The sequence below is a fragment of the Diabrotica undecimpunctata genome, chromosome 3, assembly GCF_040954645.1.
Source record: "Diabrotica undecimpunctata isolate CICGRU chromosome 3, icDiaUnde3, whole genome shotgun sequence".
Taxonomy (NCBI): domain Eukaryota; kingdom Metazoa; phylum Arthropoda; class Insecta; order Coleoptera; family Chrysomelidae; genus Diabrotica; species Diabrotica undecimpunctata.
Genome location: NC_092805.1, coordinates 52,629,478 through 52,642,205, shown reverse-complemented (window position 1 = coordinate 52,642,205; position 12,728 = coordinate 52,629,478). Strand labels below are relative to the sequence as shown.

The window sequence follows — 12,728 nt, the reverse complement described above, 5'->3', positions numbered from 1 at the left end:
GTTCACCATTTACATTATTAACTAAAACTGACAGTAGTTGTGTTTAGACATAAGGCGACGGTACAAACAATTATAAATATTCCAGGATATGACGATGAAAATAGTTGAAATCTTCTGGTTTTAAAGAATCTACAAAGTGTAAAAATTTTTGAAGTTATACTTCTATACGCGCGCTCCACGTTGGAAATTTGTATGGGAGTGAATCTGTGAAACCATTACATATGTAAGATATAGAGTAAGAGAGAGACAGAAGATATATTTTCTCTCTCTTCCTCTCTAGAATATAAAAATGTTAGTTTTGTATATATAATTTAATATTATATATAATTTGCATTATAATAAAAATTTATATAAAGATATATATATACATATAATAAAATATTTATTAATATTATTATTTATGTGATATGTTTTGTATTATTTATTAAATGTTCATAATTATATTATTCTTTTGTATTTCAAAATAATAATCTCAATAAATCACTGTATGATCCAGAACTGTCAATTTTGAAATACATTTGTGTTATGTCCTCGGTAGTGTAGTAGTCAGTATCCCCGCCCGTCACGCGGGAGACCGGGGTTCGATTCCCAGTCGGGGAGGACTTTTTTATTAATGTTATTACATTCTATACTTCTATACACGCGTTCGCCGTTAAAAATTTATATAGGAATCAATCTGCACAATCATTACATATGTAATGCTATAGGTAAGAGAGAGTAGAAAGAGAAAAAGAATTAGTTATATAGGTATATGGTGCATCGTTTGCTGTATATAAACGTTTGACCTGTAATAGGAGTACAGTAAATGAAGGATTGTATCAATATTTTAATGAAAATATATATTTTTATTTTTATACATGTATAAAAGGAGTTGAATGCAAAAAAAAATTTACACATACTCTGCAGTAAAATTCATTGTTTATTTTGTTATTAATAATTGTATTGTAATTATTAATATAAAAATTACAATACAATAAATACACTGCAACATAATTCAATATAATAATACAATATAAATTAAAATGTAATATTCATAAGTATTTAAAACTGCCAATACACATATAACTTACTTTACGAAGATAAAAATAAAAAACCAACAACTCGGATTATGTTGTAAATTTTTATTTTATTTAAAAATTTATGTTTTTTGCGTATATTACATTATATTTAATAAGATTAACGTTAGGTTTTTAAATATTTCAAAAATTAAAAAAGGACATTCATAATTGGGATTCGAACTCACAACCAAACACGTAATGGATTTGCCAATTAGACATGACACTAACGGATTTCAAAATTGACAGTTCTCGGTAAAACAGTGATTATTTTGAAATACAAAAGCCTAAAATAATTATAAACGTTTAATTTTAAATAATACAAAACATATCACATAAATAATAATATTAATACATATTATATTATATATAATATTATATATATATATATATATATATATATATATATATATATATACAATATTATATATATAATATTAAATATATATACAAAAGGTACATTTTTATTCTCGAGAGAGGAAGAGAGAGAAAATATATATTTTGTCTCTCTCTTACTCATTATCTTACATATGTAATGGTTTCACAGATTCACTCTCATGCAAATTTCCAACGCCGACCGTGCGTATAGAAGTATAACTTCAATAAACATGAATTTTACTGCAGAGTATGTGTAAAAAAAATTTGCATTCAACTCCTTTCATACATATATGAAAATAAAAATATACATTTTCATCAAAATATTGATTTAATACTTCATTGTTAGTAAGTTGTTATTAATTCTGTTTCTCTTTCTGCTATGTCTTACCTATAAAATTACATATGTAATGATTGTGCAGATTGACTCCCAAATAAATTTGTAACGGCGAATGCATATATAGAAGTGTAACTTCCACCGGCAGTCCCACTGGACTGCCACACCCGTTTTTTTTTTTTCAAGCCGATCGTTTTAAAAAGGGTTGCCCTAAAAGGGCTTAAAGATGGTGCTAAGCGCATGCAAATACCACCTTTAAACAATCATATCCCGTTTAATTTTTAGTCTCTAGAAATAAAAAAAAATAAAATATATACTAAAAATAATTTTTTAGTTAATGAGTTATTTTGAAAAAAGGTGATTTTTTGAGATATTCCGAAAATACTGTCTTCACTTTAAACTCTGATTTTTTTAAAACTACGCATTCTAAGCCAGTTAAACATCCAGAATGTAACGCTTGTATCTAAATAAAGTAAATTGTAAATTAACAATAAATAGTTTCAACCAGGGTGGTTTTGGTGGGGGTGAGTTTGTTACTTTCTGCGTCACAAAAAATATAAGCGAACTTTATTTTGAGTTATAACTTACCTTAATTTTCATGCAAATCACTTTTACCAGTAATTATTATGAAGACTTTTGTAATATCTTTAAAAAAGTTTCCATAACTTTTTCTCGAAAGACCGTTTTCCGATTATTTAACAATTCAACATCATAGTTTGAATTTTTGAATTCCATGAATAAAAGTCTACTTTCGAACAGCCATAACTTCGTTATTATTAGATATGTTTACGCAGAAGACACCTACGTACATAAAATGAAGTGGTTTGCAATAATGGATTCATTTTTACAAAAAGTGAATAAAAGAAGAGATACATTATCAAATTTGATAAGTATATTGGCATTTACATTACAGTTATTACAATGTTTATGAGTCATTACATATTACGTCTAGTCCAAATGACAAGTTTAAAAAACCATTCGATCTTGTCGCGAAACTGCTAATGAGTCAAAATATCTGTCTCTCAGTTTTCTAGTAAATTGCGATGAATTATTACTTTCTACAGTTGCAGTTTTTTGCAATCCAGATGTTTCAGAACTCCAAGATCTAAGGACTATTATTATTGTCTCTTGTCGACTGATTCCATTGGCAAATATAAATTCACTGATGTAGCTAGAAGCCATATATATATATATATATATATATATATATATATATATATATATATATATATATATATATATATATATATAGCACACGTCAGGGTACAGCAGATCCGTACGATATTGCCAACTGTGGAAACTTTACAGCATATATTTGTTTTTCAAAAATCCTCAATCTGTTGGCTAAAATGCCAAATACCTTTTCCACAATCCTTCTCGCTCTACTTAATCTATAATTGAATACTTTTTGTCCAGTGGCTAGTTCATCTTTTGAAAATGGCTTTAATAAATAATGTTTGAGTGGAAAGACCCCATCTAGAACAATAAACCCATCGTCCGGCAACATTTCCAGTGCTAAGTAAATAAAACACTGAGAGAAAACCCCTCCATCGGATGCTTTTCAATTACATTCAATATCAATGTAACGAAAACAACAGTTACCATTGACAATCACCAACAAAATGATACTATTTTGTAATGATAATACTTGTTTTCAACGTTAGGAGAAGCACGAATGCTGATGTGCTTCCCATCAATTGCGTCATAATACCCTGAGAAATTCCACCTTTTGCTGAAGTCACTTTCTACTGTTTTCCATGCATCTACTGCCTGAGGTACCTAGAACAATAGACCCAAAAGAAATAACATATGAAGCAACTAGCGGGCTTTTGACGCCAGCCCATTAAATAAAGTGATTAATTACAATACTGTCCATAATACTACTTTTGATTTTTCAGGGTGACCATGAGAAAGCAACAAATACAGATGGTACACCTGCAGACGCAATTAAACAAATATAATACGAAACTACTAACCGTGATAACAACAACGATCCTACTCCTGAAACTGTCCAAACGTAAAAAATAACAAAGACCAAGGTAAAAGTGGTAGCTGTCTGTATCAAGAACTACAATATCTAGCAAACACCATGCAGACCATTCAGAAAAAGATAATGAATTTCATATTTTTGGACAAAGTTTTGCCGCTTAACTTAAAAAACTACACAGAGCACAACTTCTACATTAAATAGGGTGATGCCAGCTGGCTTCACATCTGCTTTATCTATTGGGCCCTCTAGCAGCTAGTCGCGTATCTGCATTTTCTGAATCTGAGGATTATTACAATATGACACCATCATCACATTCACAAGCGGACTATGACATTCGCTCAGAAGCTATGAATATCAGTTTCGGTCATAAGGCTAGCATGCAATAGCAATACTTTTGTTTTAACTGTACTTTATAACAATAAATGATTTATGTACTTACCTTCATACATCCTTTTATTACTTTATATGGCATAGCAAACTTCAGGAACAAATATTGAAATGACAGGTCACGATACACGATATTTTTGATCCAAATTTCGATAACTATTTCCAGTAGCTAAGTATGACAATGTTTTCTGCAATTTTATTTTGGCAAGAATGGCTATTCTCATTGTACAGTTAGGTCAGTGCATGTCAGGATAAATTTTTGTGACTAAAATATCAAAAGATTTTAAAGACATTCTCATATAGTTAGTATATTCTGTAACATCTTCTACAGCTAGCTCCTTCAAAAGTAAACTTGAATCACCATGTGTATTTCTTCGTGCAACCTACTCTTATCCACAGCCTTTTGTAAGAGTTCATTAATAAATCTTCCAAAACATCTATCATCTCCTCATATTGCAATTTTAGAGTTGGTTTGAATATTTTTTGAACTTTTTGGCCACTACCACACGTTTTCCGTCACAATCCATATTGGTTAAATCTTTCTCTAAAAACTCAACTTAATAAACATATCATCGTGTAAACTCTTGTTATTAGTATTAAGTGTGAGTTACTTGAGCAATATACTAAAATACCGTGTAAATTCTACTGTCTTGGCAATCATTTTGTGCTAGTACTCGCCTTTAGTAGCTCGTACGAGTTACTGGCGTCGTGTAACTGACACCTAACCCATATTCTATAAGTGTGTGGATGACCATAAAATCCAATAGATGTAGTTTATGATATCTGCCTGACTATGGTTTTCACTTTAGGGCAATCACTTAAGTTCATTCGCGCAGAATGCACTTTATTAATTTGGTATTCAGACTCAATATATTAGTCTTTTCGTGTGGTATCCAAATCGCTTCTTTACTATCTAATTTTTCAAACTATTGCAGAACAGTACATTTAAAGTTCTTACTATTAAAACGTACACATTTTGACATTTCGGCCACAGAAATAATAATATTAATAATAGTCTCCATTCCATATGCCGATATGGATGCCAAGCCCAAAAAACCATCCAACATCTTACCGGGGGCTGCCAGGCGTTTGTCGGAACTGTTTATAAAGAACGCCATGACTCAGTAGGAAAAATTATCCACCAAGAACTAGCTGGCAAACTGGGACTTCTCCAAACCAACCATCTTCCTTATTATCAATACGTCCCTGACAGAATGCTTGAAAATGACAACTACAAACTATACTGGGACCGCATTGTGCTGACAGACCAACCAGGGGCACATAATAGACCGGATCTTATCATCATCATCATCACGTAGCGCTACAACCCTGGGTGGGTCTCGGCTGACTGTACAACTTTTTTCCAATTTGTTCGGTCTTCCATCAACCTAGGGTCAAATGGAATGTTCATTTTCCGGAGATCTGCTTGGATGTTATCTCTCCATCGCATTCTGGGACGTCCGAATGGTCTTTTGCCTGTGGGAATCTCCTCAGAGATTATCCGGATCTTATACTAGTTATTAAACTTACTAGGCAATGTTGCGATGCCTAACACCAATAATTTGCGTGTTAAAGACATACAACGAAAAAATCCCCATATACAGATATCTAGAAACACAAATTAGGAGACAACGGAGAATGGAAAGTACGCAGACAGTACCTATTATTCTATCTACTACTGGCGTTATTCCCAAAAACCTCCTAGAGAACATAAACAGGTCTAAATGAACATAGGTCTAAATGAACATCTGTATAAGGCCATGCAGAAAGCTGTACTCCTGCGACGTCCAGATGTGTACGAAAATTTTTGGGAGATACTCCAGCATACCAAGTCACCTAGGGCTCGATAACACGGAAAGAGTCCCACCAGAGCTCAATTCTTTTGATACCCTAGGTATCTGGGATGAGTGAATGTTTCCCTTCGAGGGAGTGTGAGCCGTATAGCTAAATTTGGATAATAATAGTCTCCCTTCATACCCCGGCGCTAGTGCAATTGGTGGGTATAGCAGAGTACAAGGTACTTATTTACCTAGGCATTGGTCATCGTATCAAAAATAAAGTCTGCTTTATACCAAATGATAATCATTGTAGTCTATGAGGCACCACCTGACCGATCAGAGTTAGTTGAAGAAAAAGGAATTAAAAACGATGAATAATTATAATTGTTTTAATGCTCATTACTAATCAATTGTATACCCAAATTTACCTATGTATTTTAAAATACAATTTTATGAAGAATTTCTAATCAACCATTCCAGATCAATTTTAGGATACGTCTGTTTTTTTGGAACTGCTATTAATTAATACTTTAGGCTAGATTAGTTAGCAGAAACACACTTAGGAAAAGGAAATTCGGGAGAATCTTTTATTTCTTCAGAAAAGAAATCAAACTTCAAGATACGCCCAGACTCTTCCATATCTAGTTTTTTTATTTTCTTCATGTCGTCATTATCAAGAGAAAAATCAAAAATCTCAATATTTTCCTTAATCCTTTGTGGGGAAACGCTTTTTGGGATAGGAACTATATTTCTTTCTATCAGATAACGTAACAAAATTTGTCCTGGAGTTTTTTTGTGTTTCTTGGCTATAAGTTTAATCGTCTCATTTTCCAGTGCGTTTGGTAATTCTCTTGCGTTTTCTCCAATTGTTTTCAAGAAATTATTATAACCAGGATTTCCAAGTGGAGAAAATCCAATCACTGTAATATTATTTTGCTGACAATAATCAACTAACTCATTTTGTTGTAGATACACATGAGACTCTATTTGTAGACAAGCTGGTTGAATGTTGCATGCTTTTTTTATATTTTCTATTTGTTTTTGTGTAAAATTACATATTCCTATTGCTTTTGTCCTATTTTCTTTTACTTGTTTTTCCATCTCTTTCCAAACTTCATTATGAGCGGACATTTCTAGTTTGAGTTTATGAAGAGGAGTATTGGCTTTTCCTATATTAGTACCTACTGGAAAATGTATTAAATACATATCTACATAATCCAGTTCAAGATTATTTAAAGACTTTTTCAAGAACAGTTCTACCCTATCTGTGCAAAGACCTGATATTGGCAATTTAGTTGTGATAAATAAATCTTCCCGTTTTACTTTTCCAGAAGAGAGCCAGTCTTTTATTGCATTTCCAATTATTGATTCATTTTGGTAGATATAAGCAGTATCAAAAAGACGATATCCGTAGTCAAAGGCTGCATTTAAAGCTGTTTTTAATTCTTCTTTCTTTGTTGACATCCAAGTTCCTAGTCCGATACAAGGTATTTTGCGTCCGTTGTACATGATTTTGTACATTGGATGTGCCATATTTTTAAATTACAAAAATTAATTTTTACCAATAAGTTTACAATAAATATTTATTTTGATAAACTTCATTTTGGTTTGAATTATGTCAAACTCATTGATATTTAACGAAACTTGGGTTACATTGTAACATTTGTAAGGTAACATTTGTTTGCAAATGAGATTTCATTCAATTATAAATAATTACGTTTTACATCTTATCTTTATAAATTTAATTACAAACTTTTTAATATACTAATAGCGTTTCGGAAACCCAAAATACTTCTGACAAGCTGTTAATCATCGATTATTTGCTTGTTAGATTAGTTAATGTGTGTTATGTGATTGAAGTTTGATCGATGTTTCTGCAACTCAAAATGCATTTAATCGACTGTTAACAGTAGATTACCTAATTTTGATAATGATCAGCCTTTCGGAAACCGGCTGGAAATAAAACTGAAATGTAATTTCTGAAATTTTCAAACAGCTCAAAAGGATAGAAAACGATTTTGTTAAATCGTGTTTTGTTCATCGTTATCAAAATAAATGTCACCTTTTAGGTGGTCTTAGGCTTCCCATCTTTTGATTTTTCTTTGCCAATCTGGCATTCAGTTCCCATTCTTCCTGACCTTTCTCTTCTATAATAACCCCCAGATACGTGAAATGGACTACTTTACTGTATTCCCTTGATTTATTAGATATGAAAGTAAACTGTCCCTCATCTTTTTGCTCTGTATTTTCGAGTATCATGTAGGTACTTTGACGTTTCCTGCTTGATTTCTAGGTCAAAATATTTTTTTTCTAATCTTTTAATAATATTTCCTAATTCAATTCTTGCTTTCAGTGAAGGTCAGACATTGATGTTCATTGTTGAAGATGGATCCGGTCGTTTTGGTTCCGATGATTGTTTACAATACCAAATTAAAAAGCAACCTCTATTCACTAAGACCTCTATTCACTTTAAGTTCATCCGATGTGAATCCTCTGCATACCACATGATTTTGTGTGCTATTTAGAATCACTCTTACTAAGCTAATCATTTTTTCGGGAATTATATCACAAGCTTGCTTAAAATCTATGAACAATGCATGAAGATGTTCATAGCAGGTAGTCTGGATTTCTTTGAGTGTAAAACTTTGATCTAATCTATTAACTCTAAAATCGGCCTGATACTCACCTGGTGTTTCATCAGCAAATTAATTGAGTCTCTCTCTTAGCATCCTGTTTAATAGCTGTTACCTTGTAGCAAGTATCCAACGGAGCAACACCTCTGTAATTTTTCTATGCCAATCTATCTCTCTTTTTGTATGTGGGGCATAATAAAACCCAAGTCCAATCTTTGGGCATATGTTCCGCTTTCCATATCCTCTCGAGAAAGCCTCCCACATCTTTTTTGTAGCTTTTTTCTTTTATTATTTAGCATTTTCGCATCTATTTCGTTTTCTCTCGGTCTTTTGTTATTTTTGAGCCCATTGATTATACTTTTAATCTCTTCTTTACTAGGCAGTTCTATTATTATGCCATCATCCTCTCTAAGGAAATTTTCATTCTCATCTATATTTTGCCCATTCAGTAGTTCACTAAAATGTCTCTTCCATATACCCATCACTGATTCTTTTTCACTCGTGAGTGTTCCATATTCTTTTTTTATGTATGTTGTAATTCTGGTATTTTCTTTCAGTTTTTTTTAACTTCATGATAAAACAACCGTATTTCTTTTTTCTGAAATTTTTCCTCTATTTTTTGTATCTGTTATTACAAAAATATTATTGAAAAGATTAAAACTAGAAATTGATAAAAAATTAAGAAAAAAGGATCAGGATTTAAGCGAAATTTTGGAGTCCAACTGTGAACCAAATATGTACTCTGAGAATTATCCCGGAAAGGGCTACCGAATACCAAAAGAAGACATAGGGTATAATGGATCCAAATATGAGGCCCATTTTTTAAACCTCTTAGTAATCGTAAAGTTTGTGGATTGAAGAAGTCTTAAATTAGAGAATTGGCTGATAATTAACGCTACTATATTAAAAAGGTTCAAAACTATTCTTAGAGTAACATTTTTTTGCCAATAAATGAATTTTTAAAAAATGTCAAAACCCATTTTAAAAATAGGTGTTTTAATATAAGACCATGTTGTATGCTAATATGAGATACCACGTTATATAGGCTCTAAAGGTGATACAAATTATTTTAACGCATTGTTCTTTAAATAAACTGTATTAATACCCTAGATAGCATGCAAACATGGAGCAAATTTGATTTTTGTTTGATTCTGAATTGTTGCGCGTCAAATATGACGAATCAAGTGTGCGACAATATTATTACTGCACTATTGTTAAGTTAAAGATGATGTTTCAGGTTTGTGGCAACATTGCTGCATATCATGGGCGCGTGCACGCCATCTGTTGCAAGTTGCAAAATAGCTAAAGCCACTTTGTCATATTCTTTGAGTATTAGTTACAATTTTTAGTGGAATATTACTATACTGATGTAAGGTAAAGCTTATATCACAGATTTGCAAACTTACATTGAAACGAAATAAAGAAGCATTAAGAATGGCTCCGGTTCCGCCCGGACTCGGGTTGTGAATAATTGAACCCTTATTTAAACTCACATTTACTAAAGTTTTAAAGTTTTGATGTTTTTTTTTCGTTTTTAAAACCGGATCGACACTGGTCTAAATTCACAATATGAGACAGAAATATAACAATTTCCCTTTTTTGTTTCAGAGCTGAAAGATAAAGTGAAGGCAAAGAAGCTCCAGCTACGATTTTTGATTAAATTAAGTGAGGTGTATATATAATAAATAGTTATGAATAAAAATTGTATTTTAATTATATTTTACAGGTTGTATTCACGAATAAGTCACGTGCAAATTTACATAGGTATATTCTTCTCTTCACTACCTACCGCCCTTAAAACATTGTAGAGGAAAATTGTCAGATTATCAGTAGTAATATCCCTAGGACATTGATAACAGACGAGATAATTTCATGACAATCGAAAGCTGGTTCCTTGGTAAGAGCACGAAGCCGAAGGCTTCGTGCTGTTAGCGAAGGCAGAGTGCTGTTACCAAGCAACGAGCTTGAGAAATTTGTCATGAAATTATGAGGCATTCATCAATGTCCGAGGGATATTCGGCGGATAATTTTTCGAAAAAAAAAATCATAACTCAACATAACGAAACATTTATTTATTAAAAGTACAGTTAGTGAAAGTACAATTATTAAAATTTAAGTTAACATTAGATTCGTTGCTGTTCTCTACTATAAAAGATCTATAAATTTATTTGGATGAAGTTGTCAAACTCGATCGTGTTGTCATAGGGATTAAAAATTGCACTTAATGCAATTATCAGTCTAATGTTGACATGATTGGGTGAAATTGTTCCACATGACACAAAATGACGAAATTTGAATGATTGTTAGAACAGTCGAAAAATTATCATTGTAACAAAAACATGGCAAATTTGTCGCAACAAAACTGTAGCTACCGTGTCAAAACAAATCTTATGCAAGTTTGTTAAATCAACATTGTATATTCTCTATAAAAACAAACTTCAAGCAAGTTTGTCACATTGTAACTAGCAAGTTTGATTTAACCTTGATGCAAGTGTGTACGGTTGACATGGTAAACTTGAAGCAAACCTTCTTTTTTGATATATCAAACTTGTTGCAAGTCTGAACCAAGTTTAGATGGTTATCTGGGACATGAGCAAATACACCGTAATCATTAAAACACGTTAGCAAAAAATTATTTACACAATACAACTTTGATTAATGTAACAATTTAGCTATTTTTAGCAAAAAATTATTATTATTTTTTTGGTTTTTAACAGAATTTGTTCGCACGTTCGTGTCATTTGAAATATTAAAAAAACGGTATAGAAATGATGCTTTACACAAAAAATTACAGTATCCTAATATGATAGGCATATTAGGGTCTCATATTAGAAGCAACCACGTGGAAACTTTCTAGTCCGAATTTTGATGTTAAGATTGGTTTTTACGCCACCATAGTTGCGTGTGTACAACAAATTTAAGTAGCTAATTCAGTACTATTAAGTAGTATCAACTAATTACTAAGGTGATTTTTTATCTCTTACCTTAAAGATAAAAATTCAGTTTGAACTGAACCAATTAAAAAACTTTTGACTCGCAAAAAACTTAAAAACTTCACTAACAGGTAATACTAGATCACAGACACTTGATCCTTTCACAGAATACTAGAAACAATACCAGAAATTAGTTTTTATGTCACTAACCAGGCTGCAGCACTTACAAGACTCTAGAGACAGAGGTCTCATATTAGGAACGGGTCTCATAATAGGATCCCTATGTCAGCTTTGTAGACTTTGAAAAGGTATTCGATAGGATAGACCGTAAAAGTGTATTAAAAATGTATGCAATACCCGAAAAAAACAACCTGATTTAAATATTGTACGAAGACTACCAAGCAAAAATGGAATATTATGAAAGCATTACATAAAAATAGAAACAGGCATCTCAAACAGAGATGCAATTATTACCGACGCATTACAATCATCGAATTATGGGAGAAAACAAGGCCAGAAGCCGTTCTTGAATTTATATATAATGAGAAGGAAATGGAAATGTATTGGTCATACACTCAGGAAAGATGCAAATAATATAACGAAACAAGAGCTTCAGTACGAGCCAATAGGTAAAGGAAAAAAGGGGGACAAGGCAACACTTGGAAAAGGATCGTAAAAAGAGAAGAAGTATCTACATATCAAAAAGGGGCCAAAGAAGTGCGTTGGTCTAGCCAAATAACTTCTAGCCCTACCTGGCTAAGAAACGAGTAACGCTCCCTTCGTTCCACTTAGAAGCTTTAGCTCATAGAGAGAGGTTACTTTCAAAACTACATTATAAACAAGAATAAAATAATAATTACAATTATGAAAACTTACACGTATAATTGGAAGGCAAAAAGAGGGTAGAGCTTGAGAAATAATTCATAATTATATTATTTCATATCTGCTATATGGATTGGCAGCCTGGACTTGTATTATTTAAAATAATATAAATATTCCAAATTTGCTTAAATATACTTCTAGCTAGAAGAATCGATTGAATACCTAGAATCCCTTGAACTAATAATATAACTAACGTTAAAGAACCAAGAACGAAGTAAGGCAATACTATAACCACAATCCTGACTGATCTTGATCTAGAGAAAGAGATACAAGAAATCATCAAAATTTATATTCAGGCAAGCGATCAATAATATAAATAGAACTCATAGTTGCCAATCATCTTTTAGTGTAAGGCAAA

The 12,728-nt window shown here is 31.9% G+C and overlaps 1 pseudogene; it reads right to left on the bottom strand.

Annotated features, from left to right (window-relative positions):
- Positions 1-6,301: 6,301 nt before the first annotated feature.
- LOC140435595 (aldo-keto reductase family 1 member B7 pseudogene) lies at positions 6,302-7,603 on the bottom strand (annotated as a pseudogene).
- Positions 7,604-12,728: the final 5,125 nt, after the last annotated feature.